Source organism: Lutjanus erythropterus, chromosome 12, assembly GCF_056507025.1.
Source record: "Lutjanus erythropterus isolate fLutEry1 chromosome 12, fLutEry1.hap2, whole genome shotgun sequence".
Classification (NCBI taxonomy): Eukaryota; Metazoa; Chordata; class Actinopteri; order Lutjaniformes; family Lutjanidae; genus Lutjanus; species Lutjanus erythropterus.
In genome coordinates this window covers 34,065,077-34,091,617 of record NC_139328.1, presented here as the reverse complement: position 1 = coordinate 34,091,617, position 26,541 = coordinate 34,065,077, and the positions used below count along the sequence as shown (strand labels likewise).

Below are 26,541 nucleotides of genomic sequence, written 5' to 3'. Positions count from 1 at the left end.
TACACCCCCTCTCCTCTCCTCTTGCATCTCTTTTGCTGTATCATTCCTCCTTCTCACTCTTTTCTGTTGTTCTTATCATCGTACTCCTCTCCAGAGATCCTCCCTCTGAAGGAAACAGCAGAGATTTAAACAAAGTTAGCCTTCCTACTGCATCACACTGCGCAGCCGGGATTCATCTTATTCATTACCACTCAAACATATTTAAGGTAACAAGTTGAAAATAAATCATTCTGTTTTGTCCTGATGAAGGTGAGTCAGCACTGCAGACTAGGGGTGTCACAATTTCAACACAATTTCATTTTAGGATGCTGAAATTAGAGAATTTAGATTTTTTTTTTCCTCTTAAAAATGACTCAAACTGATTAATTGATTATCAAAATAGTTGACATTTAATTTAATAATCAGTTAATAAATTATTACTAAATTATTCAGTTCATCGTTGCAGCTATCAGGCCATCTACTAGCACCAGAAAGAGAGAGTGGGAGGGAACCATTATATTTGAGAGAAAGCAGACATCTCTACAGCCAATAGCTCCAAAACTCTGCAACTCACAGCAAAAAAATCTAGATGGATAAACAGCACTACAGGCAGATGTCAAAGGCAGATTGAAGACGGGTCAGGGCCTGAGCTGGGGTGGGACCTGGCAGATAACATCATATCATCAGCAAAAACACAGACATCGATTAAAACTATGTAATTTTATGATTATTAACAGACTTAACTGTCCTCAGAACATACTGAGGAAAACTTCCTGAAAAGTTTTACTTTTATAACAGACGTGATGTGTTAATGCATTAATTTAAAATCCCCACAGTGACAGAGCATTTAAAAATGAAAGACAGCGCGTTCATTTGAAATTTTTATTTGCTGAAATGGTTCTACATAAAGGGGAGGGGGATGAAGGGACAAGAGGAAGAAGGGTGAGGGGTGAAATGATTGGAGCAGTAGAATGTAAGACCAGTGTCAGCTTGTGATCGGAAGACAGCAGCGACGAGGGAGGTCAAGATGATGAGTGGGTCGTCTCTTGTAGATTTTCGACAGCCCTCCCAGTGGTTCCTGTATTCAAACAAAAGAGAGAGAGGGGACAGAAAAAAAGGTTTAAGTTCAACATTCACTCTTCTCTCTTCTCTGTCTTCTCTATGTGCTGCTAAAATTCCAAATGCTCCACTATGTTCATGAGTTTTATGTTCACATTTTATCAAAGATTTTTGCTGACATGTTGAGTCAAGCCAAGCCAGCGAATGTGTATGGGGAAGGGGTACTAGGGTACTTGCCTGGCCATTTTCAGTATTCACTACAGTCTAGCTCAACCAGCGATTGAGAGCCTCAGTCACCAAGCCACCCAGATACTCTGTCACCAAACGACCTAGAGCCCCAGCAGGCTCCGAGGCCCAGGGTCCCAGAGTATCATTTGCCCAGCGACACAGACCCTCTGTCACCCAGCGCCCCAGTGTCTGAACAGCCCAGCGTCCCATGGCTTCGGCGGCCTGGCGGCGCAGTGTCACTATCGGCTGCCCTGTACCATCCTCACTGGCTCTGTTCTCCCTGAAATACAGACAATAGTGAGTCAGTTAAGATGACTGAACTGAACTGTGATGGATAGATATAAGGTATAGTAACTGTTAAGTCAAAGTCAAATTTACTGATACTAATGTTTGATTTGAAGCCCTGTTGAGGCTACAATAAATGTAAATAAAAAAATAAAACATCTGTTGTGTTTTATTGGTCCATGGCTTACTTTTCATCATAGTAATAATGGCTGCTATGATAAGATGCTGCATTAATATGAGTATTGGAGCAAAAAAAGTAACACAGTTACTTTTCTTAAGAACTAGTTATTTTTAGAATGCAGTAACTAGTAAAGTTAGTAATTCAGTAACTTTTTGAGAGCAGTAGCTAGGAACTGTAACTAATAAGTAATTTAAGGCTAGAGCCATAAACGCCTGAGCAATGGAGTCAACAGACTAGCTGCCATTAGATTTGGGGGAGCAGATGTGCTTTTGTATCCCCACTTTCTGATCATACACCTTTACTATTTTTGAATATTCATTTATTTAATTAATTGATTGATTGATTGATGTATGCATGTGAGGGCTATAACAAGCAGCTGGCTACCCAGATCACAAAATAAGATGCATGCAATTCCCGTGTTCTGCAAGGTACAATGATCGTAGACGGTGGCTTCAGTTTGTCGGCAAAGTAGACCCTCACCTTAAGGCTCCACGGTGTCTTATCACTATATTCTCCTCCTGTAACTGCAAAACATAACATGGCATGAAGGACTGCAGCGTGTCTGAGAAATGCAGAATAGAAACACTTACCCTCACTAGAAAAGTGGAAAAAAAAGAAACAAAAGTGCTAACACGCTATGTGGGTAACAGGTTTTCTGTCGACAGAATAACATTGAAGCACTGTGCATCATTATTATATCTATCAGCAAGTAGATATAGGCAAACAGGTGTTTTAACATTTTTTTAACAGTCAATCAAAAATAACTTTACCATTTTAGTTGGAAATGTTATGGGTTTTGCAGCTAACAGGCCTCTTTTCAATTAATGCTAACTGCGTCACTTTGCATTTTCACTGGACGTGACGTCAATTCTGACATAACATCGCGAGACCAAGACAGATTTCAGACACCTGACCTGTCTTGACCAAACTAGGTCACATTGTTTTTTTTTCTCCACGTGTTTTGAATGTTTTAGTCTGAAAATACACAAATTTTAGATCAGGTTTGCCAACGTAATGAGTAATTGAAGCTTTTTATTAGCAAGCTTTTTAGTTGCAGCAGGGAACTAATACTCATTTAAAATTAGTCATATTATGCATAGACTGCTTTGACAGCATCATACAAGCGTACAATATGTCCCAGTTGTGACTTTTCCACCACATATAATTTGTAATCACTTGCAAGAAATGACAAGTTCCTCAATGTGTGTTTCTGACTAAAATTTAAAAGAAAAACTGGCAATTCTGAACAGATCAAACCACTCTACTGTAAATTGCTGAAGAATTTCATACCTGAGATGCTGATTTGTGAATTTGACACAGTGTATCCTGAAATCAGCATGACTGGAAGAATATTGCAGCGTAAAAGGATGTCCAGTATCCCATGCGATGTTGAATAATCTGAGTTGCTTCCACAGACAGTAAACTGGATCCCAGAGTCATCTTCTCATCTCTTTTCAGCCTGTCAGTATCAGCTAAGTCAATCCTTTGGCGGTGTTGAACTCCGAGCAGCCCAGAGCAGTCCAAAACAACTGTAGTCCATTTGTTCCCACGTCTGATCACAGTCTGTGTCTGTTGCTGTATGTTCTCTTACATGCACTACATCAACATGTGATCTTACAGTATGGGAACCACACTGTGCTGATTAGACAAGATTTCATCTGTAAAATCTCAGTGTCATGTTTCATGTTATTCAACTTCACTCTCACTACTCCTGAGAAAACTGCAGATTGAGGTGATAATTTGATCTACTGTTATGAATGAATCCAGAAGTTAACTAGTTAACTCTGATTTTTGCACAGGTACAATCATCAAGTCAACCGTTTTTCTCTACTTAGGCCAATGAGACCTGCAAAATGAATGTGTTTTGTCCTATGTACTGCAGTAAATGCTACCATGCTAACATGCTAAACAAAGATAGTGAACATGATTACAAACCTACCTAAGTCCAAACCAAATCTCTAAAACCATCATTAGTGATGTGATTAGTGATGGTGGTAATGTCATTTAATTTAATGGACTTGATAAGTACATTACAGACTGAGAAATAGTCCCATGAGTAATTCAGCCTGTAATGTCTTGGTGATATATTCTGTAGTGTGTAAGAATATGTAATGTACAAAGTAGTACAACAAAGTAATAAAGTACATTAGTAGTTAACTACAAAATATACTTTTTTATTAATCAAAATGAGCCAAAAGAATAAGTGACCATATTATTACTACAGTAAGTATTGATGGTATATTGTCTGTATATTAGCAAGACTCTGACAATAAATTTTAATGTTCTTATGACACAAACAAGGTAAACTTTAATTTCACTCATCAAGCATCTATATTAGAACATATGCAGTCATTTTCTTTAAGTGGACTATGTTGTTCCACTTTAGCACATAAAAATACACAAAATACACTTCAAGTTGTGCTTTACAGTTGAATTATTCTTTGTATAAAATTAGTTGTTCTGAAACAGCTTTAAATTAGCACACCTTTAATTTAAGTAATCACAGCTGAAGTTAACTGAGACTAGTTTCACAGAGGTCAGAGTATCATGTATTTTGTTTTGTCTATGGATGTTTTGAAGCTCCAGTCACTGGTGGTCTTACATTACTACTGTCATAATGCTTTAAGAGAGTTACATATTTGATAAAAAAATGACAATATAATAACAACTCTGGTAGTGCTATTTATCCATCGAGATAGTTTTGTTGTAAGTGTTGTAAGTGTTGGAGATATCAGCTGTAGAGACGTCTGCCTCCTCTTCAATATAATGGGACTAAATGCAACTCGGTTGCGCTGCTCAAAGCACCACCAAATTGAAAAATTCAAAACCAGTGTCTCTTTCCAAAACTCATGACCCAGTTACTCAAGATAATCCACAGACCTTGTTGTGAGCAGTTTCATGTAGACACTATTCTCTCTCTGCAGTAGCATCTGCTTCTATTAGAACAAAAGTAGTTCCTGCATTAAACTGCTCACAACAAGGTGGATCATCTTGACTAACAGGGTCATGATTTCTGCAAACAGACACACGTACGTCTGTGTGTTTCATGTTTGTACTTATTTTTCAAGTCTTTCCTGTAACATTATTATTTTCATTATCAATCAATTTGTTGATTGTTTTGTCCACTAATCTGTTAGTTGTTTGGTCCATATAATATCTGAAAATTTCACAAAATTTACAACAATGTCATCAAATAGTTAATAGGTTAATTAACCCTGTCACAAACTTGTCACTTGGAAAATGGGTTAAAAATGTGTTTGAACCTATTTGTCAAGTTTTTTCCTGTCATGATTATTTTCATTATCAATTAAACTGTCGATCAATTTTCTGTTTGGTCTGTTAAAAGTCAGAAAATGGTGAAAAATGTTGATCAGCGTTTCCCAAAGTCCAAGATCCTCAGAAACCAGAACATATTCACATTTAAGAAGCTGGAATCAGAGAATTTTGGACTTTTTTTCCTTAGAAAATGACTATATATATATATATGTATATATATATATATATATATATATATATATATATATATATATATATATATAATATATATATATATATATATATATATATATATATATATATATATATATATATATATATATATATATATATATATATACATGTATATGAAATATTTAATTGAATCATCTATTAATAATTCAATTAATTTGGATGGAAGGGGCCATTATATCAGGGAGAAGGCATACATCCCTACGGCTGATATCTCCAAAACTCTGTAAACTTTGTTTTCCTTACTACTGAAATGCTTTATTTGGTTCAGATGTTTTGATACATACATAGAACAGACTGCTGTGTTCTCTTTACCCCATTAATGGAAACTCACATCAAATATTTCACCCATATATCTGACTGATTACTCAGAAGACCAATAATATCCACCACAAAGTCATCACATATGTAGTGCACAGCTGCACATAATATTACAGTAACAGAACATAACATCCATATAATCTGCATGTAGTGTCAGGGAGGTGTGGGAGGGACGTGGAGCCCACAGCAGAAAACCACACACACCGTAACTGAGCTCAGAAAGGCTCAGGAGTCAGAGCTTCTTGTCGTGATGCAACACTGCTGCTCAGGCTGAAATCACGTGTGGGCTCTCTGCAAACGCACATGTCAAGACAATAGTGACTGTAACACTTGAAGTCATGACATCATTTTACTTTTATTTCATTGTTTTTTATCCTGGTTTTATTTAAGTCCATTCAGTTTTATTACAGCAGGTTCAATCATACCACCTTTGTAATAGTAAAACTAATGCACACAAAACATAGAAATAAAAATGATAATCAAAACGACAAAAGAGAAACAAAACTGGTTGATTTTTGTCTACTACAAGCCAGATTCCATTGTTTAAAAATCAAGTTTGGCTCTCGAGAAACTGACTTACATAGTTAGAAGGAAAGCTTCTGAGTTTTGTAACATCTGGAGGATGTTTCTGGAATTTGTGAAAAAAAAAGGTGATATAAGAGGCATTGGAAATGTGAGGTAATTATGAAAGTATGAAATTTATTATGAGGAATGTATGAACTCTGATCAATACCTGTGTTTATATACTTTTTTCATTTTATTCACTTTATTCATTTGTTTTTAGTTATGATAGTTATTTACACAGTAACTTAACAAGGTATTTTATTATTAAAATTTTATTTAGTTATTACTACTTTCAAGACTGCCTATGTTCATGTTTGGGGTATGTTCAGAGTTTGTTTGTATATTGTGATGAATCTTAAATGTATAAATGTATAAAAGTAATAAATGTGGTCTTTTAATGTTTAAAAAACAATAAAAGAGGTAAAGGACAACTGGATATTAAAATAGACAAAATGCAGTAAAACATATGTATGTATGTAGTTTATGGTCATCAAATATAATAATTAAATGCTATCTAAAGAGGTAAGTGCAGGTTGCATCAGTTGTTTTGAAATACTGTCATAAATATTATTGTGGAAGAAGTATTCAATTCCTTTAATTAAAGGGAAAATTCACTAAATTTCAGTGTTGACTGTAATTGTAATCAGCTGAAGCGATAATTTCCACAGTGCTGCTTTACTGAGATCTCCTGCTACAAAATCTGTGGTTCTTCCTGCTTCTCCTGCTTCCTGTTGTTGTTCCTGGGTTATTTCAGCTTGGAGTTCTAATCTCTGCCTCTGGGTAGCCAGGAGGCGAGGATGGGCACTTTTGTCACCTATAATGTTACGTTATGGTGAGCAGAATAATATAGGCTGGGGTCGTGATACACAGCTACATGAGCGTGGGCGTCAGAATGCATCCTGGTACATGTAGGCTGTGCAGGCACAGCTCCTAAAGCAGGAGAACTCATCATTCTTGGTCAACATAGCAGCACTGAGGAATTTATTGCTTCATTTGACTACATTTCCCATCAACCCTGACTGCACATCCACATGAAAAGTGCAGAATTCCCTTTAGAGGAACAACTCACCTCACCCTGCCCTTCCAGACCAAACTGACTAAAAAAACAAAACAAAAAAACAGTCATTTGCTGTACACCATGTTTTTATCCTAAATCTTCACTTTAGATCCTTAGTTCTGATATGAAGTGGAGTATAGAAAATGAAACTGAAAATTGTGCAGTATTTGAGTAAATGTACTCAGATTACATGACAGTGATGTTGAACAGACTGTCACAAAACTGAGAAGAATAATGTCTCCTTCCCTCATTTGTAGCCACACTAGCAACATGGCTCCAAATACAATAATTACAATGAACACTTCTTTATTATATGGTGCTGCTAACATGTGTATACGCCCCCTTACAAAAAACATCTGTTTATCATGGCCTCCACCTCTGTACGTGAGTGTCGTGCAGGATTTAGGCCACACAGAGCCGTTGTTGGAGTTGAGAGCGTTCTTTTTTAGCCCACACCACCAATCCAGAGGAGTTTAACTCTTTAACCATCCACTGACCTAAATAAGGAGTGAACCCCTGCAGAGCCAAGGCTTAGCCGAGGGATTGACACACTGATACACTGGATATACCATGTTAACACTGCATCACAACACACACACATGCATTAAAACACTTTGACATACATGCTGTGCAAAATATAGGTGAGCAAGCAGCAGCAAAGACAATTACACACCTCCATCTCTGTTGATCTTACTGGTTAAAATCATATTAAAACTGCTGTTTTTTGAGCCAGTGCTACAGTTACCATGACATTAAAATGTCTGCTGTTAACAGGTTTTTTTTTTTTCAAATGATTGGCAGCGTGGGAGGGTTTGGGGGTGGGGAGGAAGAGGGCTGGAGACAGATTTGGAAGAGAGAGTTTTAAGGCTGCAGGGGGATTTGGGGCGAGGCTGCACAGGGGGTGTCTGGGTTAGAGGGCCTAGGAAGAAGGGGACAGGGGGAAGGTGGCAAGGCATGGGTGAGGATGAGAGTGAGGCAGGCAGAGGGAGTGATACTGTGAGGGTAGAGGTGGAGTTAAGGCTTATTTATGCTTAATGTTATACATGCATATACAGATGTTCACATTCATGTGTAAAGAGGCATACATGGAGCAGAGTTTTAACAATTAATCTAAATCTTAATGAAATGGCAGTATGGTTTAGTGCAATTTTCAAATTGCAGGAGACACAATATTTGATAAAAACACAATTTTTGTTTGTAAAATCATTGTGGCGCTGCAGAAATGTGCCGGCCTACATATCAGATCCTACAGACCTAAGAAAACATCTTTGTAGGGCTGCAACTAATGATTATTTTCATCTGTCAGTCATTTTTATGATTAATCAATCAGTTATTTGGTTCATAAAAAGTCAGAAAGTGTTGATCAGTGTTTCCCAGTCCAGTATGACGTCCTCAAATGTCTTGTTTTGTCCACAACTCAAAGATATTCACTTTACTGTCAGAGAGGAGTAAAGAAACCAGAAAATATTCACATTTAAGAAGCTGAAATCAGAGAATTTGGACAATTCCACATCCAAACTGATACTATCAAAATAGTTGCCAAGTAATGTAATAGCTGACAACTAGTCAATTAATCCTACATCTACAGATTGCTGCGAAAATGAGACCTTTAATGTTTTTCAATGAAAATGAGAATAATGATATAAACATTATAATTCCCTCTAATATTGGAAATCATATCGCAACTGCAATATCAGTCAAAATAATTGCAATTGGATATTTTTTCAGAATCATTCAGCCCTGCTTTGGAGGAAAGTAGGGGAGCTGGTCTGCAGTATTAGACCAAGACAAGACAAAGTCCAAGTATTTATGTCAGAGCTGACATTAGCTAAGGTTGATGAAAGGTAACTTAATGTATCACTCATTCTTGACAAATGATAAAAACATGTTTTGAGTTTTACTTTTCAATTATGCTGGAAAATATATTTTAAAAGATCAAACTCTTGGCTGTTAAGCCTTGTAACGTCCAGCCTCCTAGTGGTTACATTTTTTAAATTAAATATAGACGTCAACTCTGTCAGATGGAAAATCTGGACGCTGATTTGCAAATAAACTCTTTGTGATATTTATTACATAAGATCTGTCTGACATCCTCTCACAGACAGCCACAGTTTCTTCTTCCATCTCCCACATCCACTTTCTTGTGTATGAAGGGGGGCGGTAACAGTAACAAAAATTTAAATGACTCAAAGGCGCCCCGCAGAGGACATTTTACCATATTTCTTTTCTTTTTGTTTTTTGTCCTAGGAGCCCCCGCAGCCCACACACACGTACATATGGCAAAAGATTAAGTATTATTTCTAAGCTTTAACATTCAGTTATAACTGTTTCAGTTTCTTCAGTCTTTACCTTTGGTAAATGTCTCTTTTCTAACATTTTTTATTTTAAAAACCCAACAGACTGAACTTATACACACTCATAATGATTCATTATCACAGGGCATGAGAGGTCACAGACGTGTGGACAACTAAGTAGCCTATTATTTTTGATAAAATAAGCCTTGGGACCTCCTGTGATCTTTGGCGCCCCCCTAGGGGGAGCCAGGACCCCAGGTTGGGAACCAGTGCTCTAGAGCAGTCATTCCCAATGGCTGGGTTGGGACCCACAGGTGGGTCACAGGAGATTTCATGTGGGTCGCCAAATAAATCAAAGACTATTTAAGAAATTCTGCAAATTTAAGATGTGCAGTACACCTTTTTTTTAAAAAGCATTTAAAATGTGTGTATTGTTTTTACTGATGAGAGGAAAAACTGAGATCTTGTTAATTCTGTCCACATGCACTTATTTTGTCTCATTTATGAAGCGGGTTAAAATGTCCCATATTGTCCTGATAAGAAGCAGTAAGATGACCTGTTAACTCAACCTATATGAACTTATTTCTCATTTCCAAAGTTTTAACGTGTATTAATGTTTTCAATAACTTGTCAAGATAATATAAAGTGAGGCTGAAACAGCAGTAAAAATGGTCAGCGACTTTCATTTATGAACAAATGGATTCTTCACAGAATTTATTGATGAGGTCTATAGTGAACATGGTTTGTTATTTTTAAAAACTGGGTCTCTAGAAAAAAAAGTTTGGGTCAAACTGTTCTAGAAGACACTTTAGCAGATTTTCTCCACTGGGAGGACACCACACAGAGAACTTTTGGACATTTTATCTACCACAGAGGCATCCATGCATCGTCTTTTCAAACATGGGTGCACCAGGGGAGGCGATCACTCCCCCCACCCCCCTTGAGTCCACCACTGATGTCTCAGTATGGAGACATTTGTCCTGTGTCTGACCCCTGACATTACACCGTCCCTCATATTTCTGCTGTCTTTGACTGTTCACTGCAGCGTCTACAACATGCATGAAACAAACACAACACTGTTCATGAGTTTCTTGTAAAAGTGCAAAAGGTCACGTCAGATGTTGATGCTCTGCAGGTTGTTAATTCTTTACAATCATTCCTTCTAAAGAAAAGAGCGGATAATCTGTGATCATCTAAATTATATGGTGTGCGAGTCACTTGAACTAATTCTTAATGACTTCCTACTGCTCTGAACAATATCATAGAAAGTACTTTAAATCTACTTTGCATATTTTATTCATCATCTCAATGAAATTACTTGATTATATGAAGGACAGAAGTGGGAAAAGAAAAGCCTGGCATTTTCCATCTTTATGACAGTTTAGAAGTGTTTTACATGCCGTCTGAATAAAGGATAGAAAAGATGAGAGAGGATGAAAGAAAAGGAAGAGAGCTAGAAGAAAAGTATTACAAAAGTGTGTTTTTTTTTTCCAATGCAGGTAGCCAGTGATGAAGTATCAAATATAAACCAGCAGTGTGTTAACATTTTTATATATCTTTTAAATTACTCACTAAATCATTTTCCATTTAGGAAAGGAGGAATGAGGAATGATTTTTACACCTAATCTCCTCATTTGTGAGTTAACAGCAGAGATCAAACAGTAAAACCTGCGTCATGCTGCTGCTGTACAAACCAAAGCTGTAGAACAAGACAGCAACATGGAGCCAATCAGAGCAGACAGAGCATGGGCCTACAGTACCACCTAGTGGACTAAAGGGTCCTCTGCAACGTCAACATCATGTAATCAATCTTGATGGATGGATGGATGGATGGATGGATGGATGGATAGATAGATAGATAGATAGATAGATAGATAGATAGATAGATAGATAGATAGATAGATAGATAGATAGATAGATAGATAAGTAAAAGAAAAAATTAAGAAATTAATACATTAATTACCATGTTCATATGTAACATGACATGAAAATGCAGAAACAACAAATTGAAGCCTTCAGTGATTCTCTGCTTCATAACATGTCATCATTGTCATTTAAAGGTTTCCTCTTTGTTGTGATTGATAGTTTTTCACTGGACCAGAGGGCTTCATCAGTTATCATAAAAATATTTAAAAACATATATATGTTTTATACCTGCAACAATATGGAGACACTCCATTACCAGTAAAAGTCCATCATTATAATCCTACTGAATACAGAACATGTCAGGAATCCCAACTCTTTAGTTTGTTTTCATGTGGTTTTGTTTTCATGGCTCATCACAAACTCTCCTGTCATTTCAGATCACGCCTCCCTCTCAGTCCATGCATCTGCTCATTGCCTGCACCTGGTTTTCTCCGCCCACCTCCACACCTGTGGCTCATTCTCCCATCAGTCCTTCAGTATATATACCAGTCCATTTTCCCCTGCTCTCTGCCATGTTCTCTTGTGTTTTTGCCAAGCTATCCAGCATTTTCTCTTTTTTCCTGCCCAGACACCTGTTTTTGGACCCTGCCTGCCTGTTTTTGGACTCTGCGTTCCCTGCCTGCCTGTTGTTGGATTTGTTTGCCTAGTTGTCTGATTTCCTGGTTTTTGACTCTGCCTGTACTGACTAGTAAAGAGAACTTTGCCTGAAACACCACTGCCTTTGTTGTGCATTTGGGTTCAAACCTGTACTGGTGGTTCCAACAGTACAATCTGGCAGAAAAAATACATACATCTGAATAACTCAAAACCATCCAAAAATCATGACCTGGTTACTCAAGATAATGCACACGCCTTGTGGTGAGCATTTTCATGTAGGAATTATTTTCTTTCTAGTTGAACGAAAGTAGTTCCAGTAGATTCTAAAATAGTTTGTGTCGATTTTTATTGCAGAAAGAAAATAGTTCCTACATGAAACTGCTCACAACAAGGCCTGTGGATTACCTTGAGTGGACTGGTGTTGAGTTTTTAAAATGTGTTTTTTGCTGGAGAGAAGGCAGACACCTCTACAGCTGACATCCCCAAATCTCTGCAACTGACACCAGAACAGTGCAGATGGATAACCAGCGCTACAGGCCAGAATCAAAAATAAGTATTTTTGATTTTGGGGTGAACTCTCCCTTTAATCCCTCTGCACTCTTCTGCAGTTGCAGTCCTCCAACCAAGGAATACTGTGGTACACATCTTTCACTGCTGACTTTGCAAAACACAATATGTCACATACATCTATAGTGAATGATAATATATAATATTTAAAGACAGACCTGATTTATTGATTTTACGTGGAAAACGATTTTTCTGCAGAACTCACTAACTCACACATTCGTCTGCTCACCACAGCCTCTCACTCTCTCTTCTTTCATCATTCATTCACTCTGGTTTCCTCCTTCACCTCCATGTTTGTGTGAGTTGACCTCTGGGTGATGCTCGCTTCATTGTTGAAGAAGTTGTTGCTCTCTGCTTTTCACCACCTCTCTAACCGTTACAGTACTTTATGCAAGTAGAGAGCAAATGCTAGGAGACACACACACACACACACATACACGAGTGTGACAGATGTAAAATTTCCTCCTCGATGGGACGAGGAAATGTACGAGCGTGCCCGTCATTGTCTGACCAACAATACAGTACACACATTAGTGACATTAGCACGAGCTTCAAAGTGTCTCACTGACGGAGTGTAAGACAAACACAGACGCAGGAAATGATGCTTTTGTTTCTCTGAACACTTTACACAGAGTTTGACGGCTCTGTATTGTGAATCAGCCTCTGTGTGTGTGTGTGTGTGTGTGTGTGTGTATGAGGGTCATTCTTCAGCTATTGCAATATTTGTGTCTCTGGCAGATATATGAAAAACAAAAACACCTTTCTTACTGTTATTTTGTCACACTTACTTGAGCCATGTAAGAAACTGATTGAAAGACCGTCAATCAGTTAAAAACCGTTAAAAGCAATTTTTCATCTTCACAATGAAAAGGTATTGTCTTTAAAACCCTGAAAATAAAGTCCTTTTATACATTTAGTCACATGACTGTGTGAAATTGAATTAAATACTTTGAAACTACAAGATATTTTCAGAATTTTGTTTAAAATGATTAGATTTAGAGTTTAAGATTTTCTAAAACTTTCCAGACCAAAACTGAACTATAGTTGAAGACTGACCCATGAAGACACACGTGCTGCATGTTCATGAGATGATGTCATCGATTATGAAACTAGCGCATCGCCAACACGGCTGTGCTGATGTGATGATGAGGACAATGATGATAATGTTGCTTATATTTTTTTTTTAACTTCTTTTCCTCTGATTTTACTCTCTCATCTTCACTGTTGGGCAGCACTATAGTACTTAGTAATAAATTACTGTAATATTATTACTTTACACATGAAAGAGTATTGTAAGGCAGTCATTCCAAAACACTGGGTTGGGAGCCACAGGTGGGTCAAAGGAGATTTTATTTTTGGGTCCTCAAATAACTAAAATACTATGTAAGAAATTCTGCAAATTTAAGATTTATATCTGCAGTATACCTTATAAAAATAATAAAAACAATGAGATGGTCCATTAACTCAGCCTAAATGAATTTATTTCTCAGTTATAAAGCTTTAACCTTTGTTTTCAATAAAGCATCAAGATAATATAGGTTGATGCAAAAAAAAAAAAAAAAAAAAAAAAAAGCAAAAGTAAAAATGATCAGGAATGTTCATTTATGCATGAATTTATGAATAAGGTTTATTTGGTAATTATATTACAGTTATTAGTTAAAGTAAGTGTGAGTTAGAGTTATTTTGACCTGGTTAGTCTGTCTGATGATGATGATGATGATGATGTTGATGTGTACGTGCAGCAGCTCAGGTCAGCTGCTTGCTGAAACGCTAAACAGAGGATGAAGGGTGAGGGAGAGAGGCAGACTTCCCGCAGGTGGAATTACGGTCATTATTTTGAGTTTGTCTGGCTCCTCCTGAGAGAATGTGAGGTGATGAATCTAATTTAAAGGTGACACTCAGAGAGGCTGACTTTGTTTTCTCCTCATCCAACATCTGGACAGATAACAACAACAGCTTTCTGAATGTTAACAGTTCACACAGGGCTGCCAACAAAGTACAAAAGTAATATAGTAATATAACAAATAATGTAACTAATTCATTTAACCCAAAGTAATAAGTAAATACATATAATTATTTTCCATAGTAATCAGTCAGGCTGAACAATTAATCACATATGCAATATGGCTGCAAATGTTCATATCACAGCGCAATATTTGTTACAGCAAAATGTATTTCAAAATACCATTTTATATTAAATTATTGTCCTGCTGCAGAGATGTCCTGGACTCCTGGATTCCTCAGACTTAAAAAAAAAAACATATCTGTGGAACTATTTTCATTATATTCATTACCAGTTAATCTGTCACTCATTTTGTCAATTAATCGATTACTTATTTGGTCCACAAAATGCCATAAATTGATGAAAATTGGTGATCAGTGCTTCCCAAAGTCCAAAGTGACGTCCCCACATGTCTTGTTTTGTCCACAACCTAAAAATATTCAGTTTATTGTCACAGAGGAGTAAAGAAACCAAACAATATTCACATTTAAGATGCTGGAATCAGAGAAATTGGACTATTTTCTCAAAAAAAAAAAAAAAAAAAAAAAAAAAAAAAATATATATATATATATATATATATATATATATATTCACACTGGTTAATCAATTATTGAAATAGTTGCCAATTAATTTAACAACTGACTACTAATTGATTAACCAACTGATCTTTACAATTCTACATGGTGTGGTACAGATTGCCACAAAAACCAGACCTTTAATATACTGTATTTTTCAATGAAAATGGAAATAATGATATAAAAATGACCACTTCCTTTAATAACATAAATGCTATAGCAATTGCAATATCAATAAAAATCAGGGCAATCAGATATTTTTTCAAAATCATTCAGCCCTAGTTGTAAGTAAAAAGTATCTTATTACACTTCCTGAGTTACACTACTCCTCTTTACATGCCCTCATGTTCCTCCATCCTTGACTTTCCCTCACGATGCCTCTGTGATCTCGTTTCCCTCTGCTCACTTCAAGCTCTTATCTCTCCTTCATTCATCGTTTCATTTGTTCAGCTCTTTCTCTCCTTCAGCTGACTCTAGATCAGAGATCGTAGGCTCCCACACGACCTGCAGCCGCGCAGAACAGTCACTTCCCTGGAGGAGAGAGCGGGGCGAGACCACCGAGAGGGGTCGTGTCTCACACACACACACACACACACACACACACACACACACACACACACACACACACACACACACAGAGCTCAGTTTCACCACACAGACAGGCAGACACATGCCCACATACATAAATACATACAGATGGAGCACACACACTCCACACACACACACACGCTTGCTTGGAGGCAACGCTGCTGAAAGGTGATCTGTGCTGGATCACCACAGTCTGAGTGTGTGTGTGTGTGTGTGTGTGTATGTACATGTGTCAAACGTATTAGTGTAGTGCAGCCACAGGAACTAATGCTATTTCCTGTGTTTCACCGTGTCTGACTGTATTTATTTATTACAGTGGAAATGGTTCAACAGTGAAGATTAAAGGAGCACATCAAGCATTTGGACATTTTCCTGCTGCTCAGTTCTGCTGAACGTGCTGAGACACCAACGTCCTCCACGTGTCAGCAGGAGACGATGGACACTGTCAATATAATGTATCCTACTACACTTATAAAGCCTAGTACATTTCAGGGCGATCTGTAATTCAATTTTCTAATATTGCTCTAGAAAAAAAGTAATTTTTCACAATGAAATTTCAAAAACTTTGTTAAGTAGTTATAAGTGGTCAGATGTCTTCTTTTTGGATCCTGTGATTTCTTTTAAACAACACATTGAGGGTCCTTAATGAACTCATCACTGCTCCACGTAGGAAACTTTGAACTGGTTACCCCTTGAATGTATTTTTAAATGTTTTAATTCTCAGACACACTCAGCTGCCTTTCCTCTTTGTTCCCAAAACTAATAAAGAAATTACAAGATGAATACAAAGCTCCTCGTGACTGGAACAACCTCCCCACTAACATAAGAACAGTAAACTTACTGCACCTAATTATTATTCTTGAAAACAACATGCTGCTGTTTTTAATGGTAACGTCTTCCAGCTCTTCTAATATAGAATATTGTTCTTCTGTTTTAAGTTTATGAGAATGATGTGTGGGTGGGTCCGTAAATGAGAGCCTTATGTCTGTATGTTTTATGTGATTTTGTCAGTTGTATCATGTTTTATGTTTTGTGTTGGACCCCCCGAAAATGAGATGGGTCACAGGGGGCGATCCACTAATAAACTTCAAACTATGTGGTCATGTTTGTTACCATTTGATGAGACCCCCAAAACCACCAAAATAAAGTGAAAGATATCAGGCAAGTCAATTTCAGTAAATAAATAATTTGTTTTACTTAGATGGGTTTATTTCTCAAGCCCTTTTTCTCTGTCCAAGATTTTTTTTCATTGCGTTGGTCAGGCTCAGCTCAGCTCAGCTCAGCTGTTACTGATATTTTCTTTCTTTTTTTTTAATTTCCAACAAGCATCAGTCAATACTGAATCCACTCTTTCAAAACTCTTACAATTTGCATTACCAACATGTATCTTGGCCAAAAAGTTCTCACCTCCAAAACTCACCCAAACCACCAAAACACTTCATAAATAATACATCAAAATAAAGGTTGTTCAACCAAAACAATGACAGCAATTGTCACTCAGACAACACACGCTGTCACTGATAACACACTGACCTAAAACACTAAAAAATTATAAGGCTTCCCTCCAGGAAGTTGCACGTTGCAATCTCAACAATCCATGCAAATTCAACCACTCCCCTTGAATTCTGGAGGGCTGTGCAATTTTGTCTGCTGCAACTTCTACACAAACTTGACTAATCATGATTGTTTTCTGTAAGTTCCACCAATCATGGCAATCCCTTGTGCAAACGTCATACATGTACGTCTCATGTCCTGCAATTTCATTGCAAAAAAAAAAGATTAAAAACATCACAACATACATCACTTTTTTTTTTTTTTAGAAAAGCTGCCATGAAATCAGGCATTTTAGGCTGCAACAATCTCAAATACATATACATATATAACACAATTTGTTTTAATATCTGCAACTCTTTGCATATAGGAATTCACTTTTTAAAAAACAGTTGAAAAAAACAACAACACATCTCTAAAATTCCAGAGCTGTAATAATAGACTAATTACAAAAAAAAACCCTCAACAACATGTGTAGCACAATCACTTATACACACAGTTCTGTGTACTGTTTTTTCCTGTTTGGTAATGAGACTAAGAACACGACACATGAGGATGCTTTCAGCTGAAACTGTTGTTCTGGGAACGATTATGTCATTTTATTGTAAATATCCTGCTAAGATTTTCCTCTGTGTTTGAAGGCAATTTCTGCAGAAATGCATGAAAATTTGCCAAAATTCTGTTTTGAATGTGTTTTTTCCACAGCTTTGAAAACAGTGCGTTTGAAAGACGTGTTGTACACATGTATAGAGTTTTGCAGGTGGTGGAGTCTGAATGAGAGAGACTTTGAATGAGAGGGATTTTGGAAAATGTGGTCATTGAATGTATTTTGTGTAAAAGCAATGAAAACTGACTCACAGTTTGGTCCACAGAGGGCTCTATTTATAGAGTGCATAGCGCAGGGCGTGTGCAACTCCACTTTTCTCTTTAAATGTTGCATAATCTGGGCCCAAAGTAAGGCGCAAAGAGGTTGTGTTAAGACTCTCCATAAATCAGGTGTGTCTTGGGCATAATATAGATGAAAGTGTCATCTCAGATTCCTGTTAAAAGCCAGGTGCACCTGCCTGTGGCACACTGCTACTTAAATGATAGATTCAGCAGGTTGATGCTGAAATGATCCACTGGTAGTAATGCTGCTGCTGCATTAAACCTGCTGGTTTGGTGGGCCGGGTCATGAAAATGAACATATTCTTAAAATATCAAGTGGCAATGAAAAGTTGCATGATTCATCTGAAGCCCTCACACTGTTAGACTACATAATGTTATGTCAAAACCCTTTTTTGGTCAAATGAAAAAATGCAAGCAGAAGGTGTTTGGTTTCAGTCAGGTGTTTTATTTGATGGTATAGCTGACTGTTAACTGCTTTTGTTAAGCTGGTGGGCAGGGTTAAAACTGTTCTGATATAGTTACTAATTACCTGTTAAAAAATGTAGTCAGTAACATAATCATATCACAATATTAAAGTAATGCAAAACAAAAAGTAAAACAAAGCAATGTCTCGTTTTGTCCACAACTCAAAAAAATGCAGTTTACTGTCAGAGAGGAGTGAAGAAAGCAGAAAATATTCACATTTAAGAAGCTGAAATCATAAAAAAAGACTCAAAACAAATGAAGATTAATTTAATAGTGGATTAATAATAGAATGAACTTGAACGTTTTATGTTCATTGTCAGGTTTATTAGTTTGTCCAGCTGTTCCTTCCTTTGCTGTGTGTAATATATCGATTGATTGATTGATTTAAAGACAGAAAATGGTGAAACTTCCACCCAGTTCACTGGAGACCATGATAATGAATTGGCAGCTGTGTGTGCACTGTGCATGGTAGTATATCATTCTTTATTTTAAAATTGAAATCCTTCTAATAATTTCTGTTTTACTAAATGTATCTGTAATCTGATTACCTCTCTTTTAATCTGTAGCTGTAATAGAATACAGTTACCTTTTTTTGTATCCAGATTACATAATATCATCACATGTAATCTGTTATTCCCCAAACCTGCAGTTTTGGAGGAAATATGATGTATAAAGACAATATAATAGATAAGACTGGAGTTAAAAATGTCACACACACACACACACACACACACACGTGGGCATTTGCAATAGCTAACATCTATAGTGTGTGTTCATGGCAAATAAACTGAAGTGAACACTTGGTTCACATTCAGAATAAACACTTTATCCTTAATGTTTCCTTGGATCAGGATCTGAACAGCAGACTGCAGCTTACTGCAGTCCATTGATTCAACAGAGGGTTCTGACCCCTGGCATGATCACTCAACACACACACACACACACACACACAGAAAACCAAGACTACACAGGTCTGTAATGATTTCATCATGTAGCAGGATATCCTACCACCACTATATAAACACTCAAAGAGGGTCCAGGGGTCTCTCCTTACTTCCTCCCCCTGTATCCCTTTCTCCTGCATTCAGTCTCCACCGTCTCTTTTACCCTCTGAACCCAGGATGTGTTTGGTTGTTTAAGGCTTGACAGCAGCATTAGCTATCAGTTTTAGTCAGATAATGCATCAGATTAAGTTATTGCTCAGTTATAATTATATGTTACTCATCACTTTACTTTCATAAATAAAGTTCTTCATCAAAGATGCCTTCAAAGAACTCAAAATCCTCCTTACCCCCAAGCAGGTAGCCCAGTTTGAAGAGATTTATTAATCATCCAGCAGCTTACTTTAGCCTCAGTGACTACACACAGTTCTCCAGAAGTCCTGACCTCAGCTGTGCAGTTACACACTGTCTACTTCAAACCTCAAAACTAGTGACTCCTGAACGTAGACGTATCTGTGACTAACATTAGCAAGCCAGCTCAGCCCTTGTACCAGGCAAGCACAGTCTGGATCAGTTTGATCAGTCCGTTTCCAACAATGTTACCATCACTGCCCACATAATTTCATGTGCCTTAGACTTAGGCAGGGATGATAAGCAATACATCCATTAGAGGGCGCCACTCAGAGTCAAAAGTTACCCCAAATGGGGGAAGAACAGTCAAAATTTTCTGACAACAAGAAATATGTTGACACGGGAGGCAGTGGCCTGTGCAACCATTACACTGCAACATGAACTTTTTTGTCATGTCCTGGGGTTGTGTCTCGCTTGAACTATTGGTAATGGAAAACATGTATATGTTTTGTATGCACATCTAGCATGTCGAGCATAAACAGTCCAACACTGCCTCCCAGTAATGACAATTGCTACCCAGGAACCTCAGTCAACTTTGTTTCCTGTAGGCCTTCATATGCTATGTGCTAGGCTCGTCTGTGTTAAAAATAAAAATAAATTTTGAAGATAGTTAAAAGATGTTGCTGGGGGACCAGTAAAAGTGACATGGTCACTTAACGTGTGTGTAAAGGGAAAAAAGTTTATTTTTCTTATAAACACATTATACGAAGTATGTAGAACTGAATTAGATCGTTAAACTGTTATTCACAATTTCTGCATTTCTGCACTAACTGTCAGTTATGAATGTACCTTCAGCAACTCAGTCTAGATCGGCCCAGCAGTTCACTTCAGCTCACTTCAGTTCCAACATCCTGACACAGAAAGAAAAAGAATACCATCCTGTCACCGTCCTCTGGCTCAAACATGTCTGGATATGTCCAATAAAGCTGCTGGACGAAGCGTCCATGTTTCAGGTTGTTGTTTTCAGACTGAGCAGTAACACAGTCGGGCTGCTGCTAGCTCAGAAAACACACACAAATTATTAAATAAAGCTTGTCTCTTATTATTAATATTATGTCTATCTGTCAACTAGCCTAAAGCCATACATCAAAATAGGAACATATCACTAGCTAACTAGCTAGATTATCTGCATCAGTTGTTTTCTAGCTGGTTAGCTACCATTTTGCCAGTAGTTCCCAAACTTTTTCTAGCATGCCCCCCTTCCTAAACTGAATAATCCTTTTCTGTCTGAGCTGCCTCCTTTAGGGATTTAAAGGAATCATTTGTTTTGGGAACTGCAAATCCAGTGAACATGTAGCCTTTGTGCTACTGTTAACACTGTATGAGTGAAGACTGGAAAGAATGCTGGCTGCAGCAGGTTGGCTTGTAAAACCATCAAGACATTATTCTCACTGATGATTCATTTCCCAACCAGAGTGACCACCTGAATTCATCTTGTTTGGAGCAAATCAGTCTGGAACACATATTATTTTATTCACATTTTACATGTCCTCATGTTCTTTTTCTGCAGACTCCAGACAATTCACATTCTGAATCACGATCACTCACAGATTTAGGATTAGAGAGCTTAAGATATTAGCAAAAGTGTGTGTGTGTGTGTGTGTGTGTGTGTGTGTGTGTGTGTGTGTGTGTGTGTGTGTGCACATGTTTGTGTGTAGGATCACACAGACTTGTTGCATGTCTGGACCAGACAGTGTAATTTTAGGAGTCGGTTTGTTTTGGCCAACAATGTGAATAAATTACTGAGAGGTCTCAGTCCTTCCAGAGAATCGTCTTCCACTCTGCCAGACTTACAGGGCCTCACACACTTCCTCTCTCTGTGTGTCGGTGTGTGTCCCACTTGGCCTAACACCTCCAGACCGAGACAGGATATTGATGTCAGTTTCATTTTGAATGGGATAGACTGAAAGTATTGATTTGAATTTTTGTTTATGTCTATGTTTTGTGACCAACCAAGATGATTCCAGCATTCTTTCTGGAATTTACGGAGAAATTGCAGATCATTAATTAAAAATTCACTTTAAATTACATTAACTAATTTTATTTTTTTGGTGACACTAATTCAAGAAGAAATTCACATCATAAGAAACCCAAATTACTCTTGTCACCAGAGAACAGACATGTGTAACTGCTGATTATACTTACTGCCCTTGTCAAAGATCCATTCATGCATGAACTCCTTCTTTTTAATAAATGTCTGTTTCACTGTTAGCATATGTTGTCACTCCCAGAACATTAGATATGGCAGGGGCACCAACAGTACGTGGTATAGGGTCTCAATGCAGCTAAAATAGCATTATAAGATGAAACAGTTCCATTTCTTGATTTAAATTAAAATAGTTTAATTGTACAAATACTACTCTACTACTACTGTAGGGCAAATCATTTTCTAGTATGTAGAAGGGATCCCTAGAGGGCACTTTACCATGTATTGTCCACTGGAGGGACACTTTAGATGAGACTACCACACAGTATCTACCATGGGGTAGTTTTTGTGCCTTTATTTTGAAAGTCTCCCTGGACGCTGCAATTTATTATGCTCATTAGTACAATACAGCTTATTAGTTTGAAGTGTAGGCCATTGAACAAGTGGAGAGCTGGGAGTGAGAACATGCTGTAGTACATTGTAATAGTCATACATGGTAATAGTCATACTTCATAAAAAGTTTAGCTTGATGCACTTTGGAAAATGCAAACTCCAAACTCCACATCCAGTAACTACATGTGTAGTTACATGTGTAGTGTACAAGAAAGAATAATGCATTGAATAGACATCGCTCTGGCACCGCTGCATTGATTTTGATCATTTTTAAAAACTCCACAAGTGCACTTTTAACTGAAAAGAGAGTGTGACTACTCTGGTATTTTAAAACTCTTTCTGAGTTTTTTTCTGTTTTTCTCTCCACTTGTATCTCCAGTATCTCTACATCTCTGAGAGCATCCAGCCATAACACTGAGATGTCCCACATAAAGTGTAAGATAACGAGATAACACAAAACGTGGGCAGAGATAACCATAGACCACAAATGTGACAGTGTGTGGCCTAAAGCTGCACACACACACACAGACACACACAGACACACACAACCCTTATTTATCAGTCAAATGTAGCAGTGTGCCTTGTGTCTGAGCCTGTAGAGAGATTATCTTTACCCAGATCGTGAAGCTATTTGACCCTCACCATTCTGGATAGATCCTTGGGTCTGCAAGTTCAGTATGTGAGACAAGTAAAACCTCCTCTTTACTTCCTACTGTTGAACAAGATATTTCATTCAATTTACAGCCACTGTGACAAGACGGGTAACATTTCAAAAACTGTGAATCACTGCAATCATGAGAGGTCCCTGAGCATACAGTCATAACTGTGTACAAAAAATATCAGGGTGATGGGACCAGTTTTATTTGAAATTAGCTGCGAACAGTCACTCCAGTTCTGTTGGTCATACATAGACACACACACAACCAATCACATGATCTCCTCCAGACTCATGCCAGGCAGGAATAAAAATAATGTTGTATTCAGTAGGAACATATATATTGTATGACAAGATCCAGTATTTTGCTGGAACCTAATGAAATACATTATCACAATATGTCAACAATTAACAAAATTTACCAGAAAGTTACTAGAAAATGTATTCAAGTCAGCATTACGTTTCCATCAAATATTCATTCATTCATTCATTTTCTGTAACCGCTTATTCCGTAAGGGTCGCGGGTTGCTGGAGCCTATCCCAGCTGACATCAGGCGAGAGGCGGGGTTCACCCTGGACAAGTTGCCAGTTCATCGCAGCCATCAAATATTTGTTTTTGCAAATTAGTAGAAAAGTTGGGTAAAAATTAAAAGGGGTTTTACACTGCCAGTGGTCAAAAGAGAGCGAGAGACAGCAGGAGGGCCGCACCAAATTCATGATTAGTCCATGTGGGTGGAGCTGCAGGACACTCCAGCAAATTTTTCTGAAACCCCAACAGTCCAAACAATGTCCCTTAAGATCGATTTGAGAGCCCATCCTGAAAATTAACGCCTACTGCTCCAAATACCCATTGCTCCAAAAATACACACTCTACCTGTGGTTGTAAGGGTCACGGTTGGTGCGAATGGGCCAGTGTGTGCAATGTTTTTTTCAGAGTAACTGGCTGTTGGACAAATGCACTTTCAGTCCAATGGGACATTTTTTGAACTATAAGGATTTTGAAATAATGGGCCATCAGAATGATGCATGGCACCCAAATCTAATGTGTGGTTATTAATAGACAAGCTGAGTAAAAAGTAAGAGGGACTGTCCACGTGGATGGAGCTGCAGATCACTCCAGCAATTCATTCCAAAACCCCAGTACCCCAAAAAATTATCCCATTGGACCAAAAGCCCATTTGTCCAGCCTGTTATCCCAAAAACAAATGCCCACTGTTCCAAAGCACAATTGTTAGACACTTAATTAGTTAGACACATGCATGAAAATTGCTGAATTAGTACTTGTGCGTTAAACCATGGGAAGAACACAATGCACCAATTGGTAATAGGGATGCAGCACCAAATCTGAGATTTGTCCATGTGGATGGAGCTACAGAACACTCAACACAGAACACAGCAAATTATTCTGAAAGCCCAATAGTCCAAAAAATGCCCAATTGGACTGAAAACCCATGTGTTCAGCCTGTTATGTATTAAACAAATGCCCTCTGCTCTAAAGTATTTCTCAAAAAAAAAATACACACTCTACCTGCAGTTGTTAGAGTTAGGGCTTAGGGTTGGTGTGTTACTGCAGGGACAGTTTGTATTTTCGGAGCAACGGGCCTGCATGTGCAATGTTTATTTTAGAGTAAGTGGCTGTTGGACAATGTGCTTTTAGTCCAATGGGACATTTTTTGAACTATTGGGGTTTTGGTGTAATGGGCTGTCAGAACAATGCATGGCACACAAGTCAAACACATGGCTTTGTGCTTGTTGATAGATATGCATAATAATAATAATAATAATAATAATAATAATAATAATAATAATAATAATAAGAGACGAGCTTGATATAATAATTTGGGTGTGTTTTCTGAGCCAGCAGCAGCCTGAATGTGTCGCTGCTCAGCCTGAACCTTCTGGCCTATTGTTTGTGTACCACCCCGCCAACCGACCGGACGTTTACCTCCATTACCTCGCCGTGTTTACCTCCACAGTCAGCCCAGAATAACCTGTCACTCAGCAGCCACTATTCACCCATTTCCTCCAATAGCGTGACTCTGCTGTACGAGGGGCGGGAACTGGATTAAAACAGGATAGAATGAGGAAAACAAGATGTGACAGAGAGGAGGGTTTCACAAAGGACAGGAAACACAGACATGTCAAAGAGAACAGGAGGGAGAGATGGAGGGAGAGATAGAAGGAGGAGAGACGAGTGGGGGTGCTTAAAAAGAGAAGTGAATGAGATGGAGGGAGAAAACAGAGAGGAGGAAGAAAGCTTGAAGGACACAGCAAAAAAAGTCCAGATGGAGTAATGACAGAAGTAAAGAAACGGAAGAGAGAAGGACAAAGAATACTCCTCCTTCAGCTTTGAAGTCCACTTTTAGATCCAAAGTGGTTTGTTGTGATTATGATATGATTTGATAAACAGTGGTGGCTTGCTGTGCGTGCCACAGACAGATGAAGTGATGAAAGTTTTTTAATAACAGAAGCGAGTCAGAGCTTTTGGTTTTTAACAGCATTAGTCAGCAAACTGACAGACACAGCTTTGATCTCCAGCGTTGACCCTCTACATCCAAAACTGGGGATATTATTATATTCATCTCATCATTTAAAAAAATATACTACTGTAAGTGAATAAAATTATTATGCACATAATACTATTTTGGAAGATGGGAAATATCCAAATATCAAAATGAAGGAGCACTTTGCGAATCATGTAACACTTAATATTTGTATTTTTCTTGTATTTCTTGTGTTTTTTCTTTCCTTTTCTTGAGTAACTTGGTCTTTTGGAAAGACACACTGGTTTTGAAATTTTCAAATGTATTTTTTGTGCTTTGAGCTTCTGAAACAGTGCTGGTGGGACAGGTAGTCTTGTGATGGACGGATCTGTACACTACCTGCAAAGCACATTGACACATCTTGATCAGCCCCTGGTGGCTGGCTGCAGTATAGGTCATAAACCCCGTCCCACTACATGTTAATAGATAGGACATAGACAAAACAAAAAGTCAAAGTAAATGTCAAATAAAATTTTTCAGAGATGGTTTCTGTCATTTTATCTAGTTCCTGTCAAACCAGTGTTTGTTCTAGTGTTCATTTTTCTGATCAATTTTGTATTATTTATTTCATTGATGCTATAAAAAGTGTGTTTCCCATCATGATTGACAGTTGAACCCTGCTTGCTTTAGAGTCAGCCGGTTGTGTGGTCGGGACCTCAATATCACGACTCCAACCCTGATCACTACTGCACAGACAGACACGTTTAAAGACTAGCTGGTGAACATAGTGAAGTTTTTAGCAGCTAAAGAGCCAGATATTTCCCTCAGGAGTTGGTGGAGACCAAAAGCAGAGCAAAAACAGAGTGAATATTGGACTT

At 37.8% G+C, this 26,541-nt stretch overlaps 1 protein-coding gene across 1 annotated transcript in view; it reads right to left on the bottom strand.

Moving 5' to 3' along the window:
- Positions 1-847: 847 nt before the first annotated feature.
- LOC146318286 (uncharacterized) overlaps positions 848-26,541 on the bottom strand; it is a 228,298-nt gene continuing 202,604 nt past the window's right edge. Inside the window, exon 5 of the mRNA XM_084732176.1 lies at positions 848-1,057. The gene's annotated coding sequence lies outside the window, so the exon portion shown is untranslated. The remainder of the gene's footprint in view (positions 1,058-26,541) is intronic.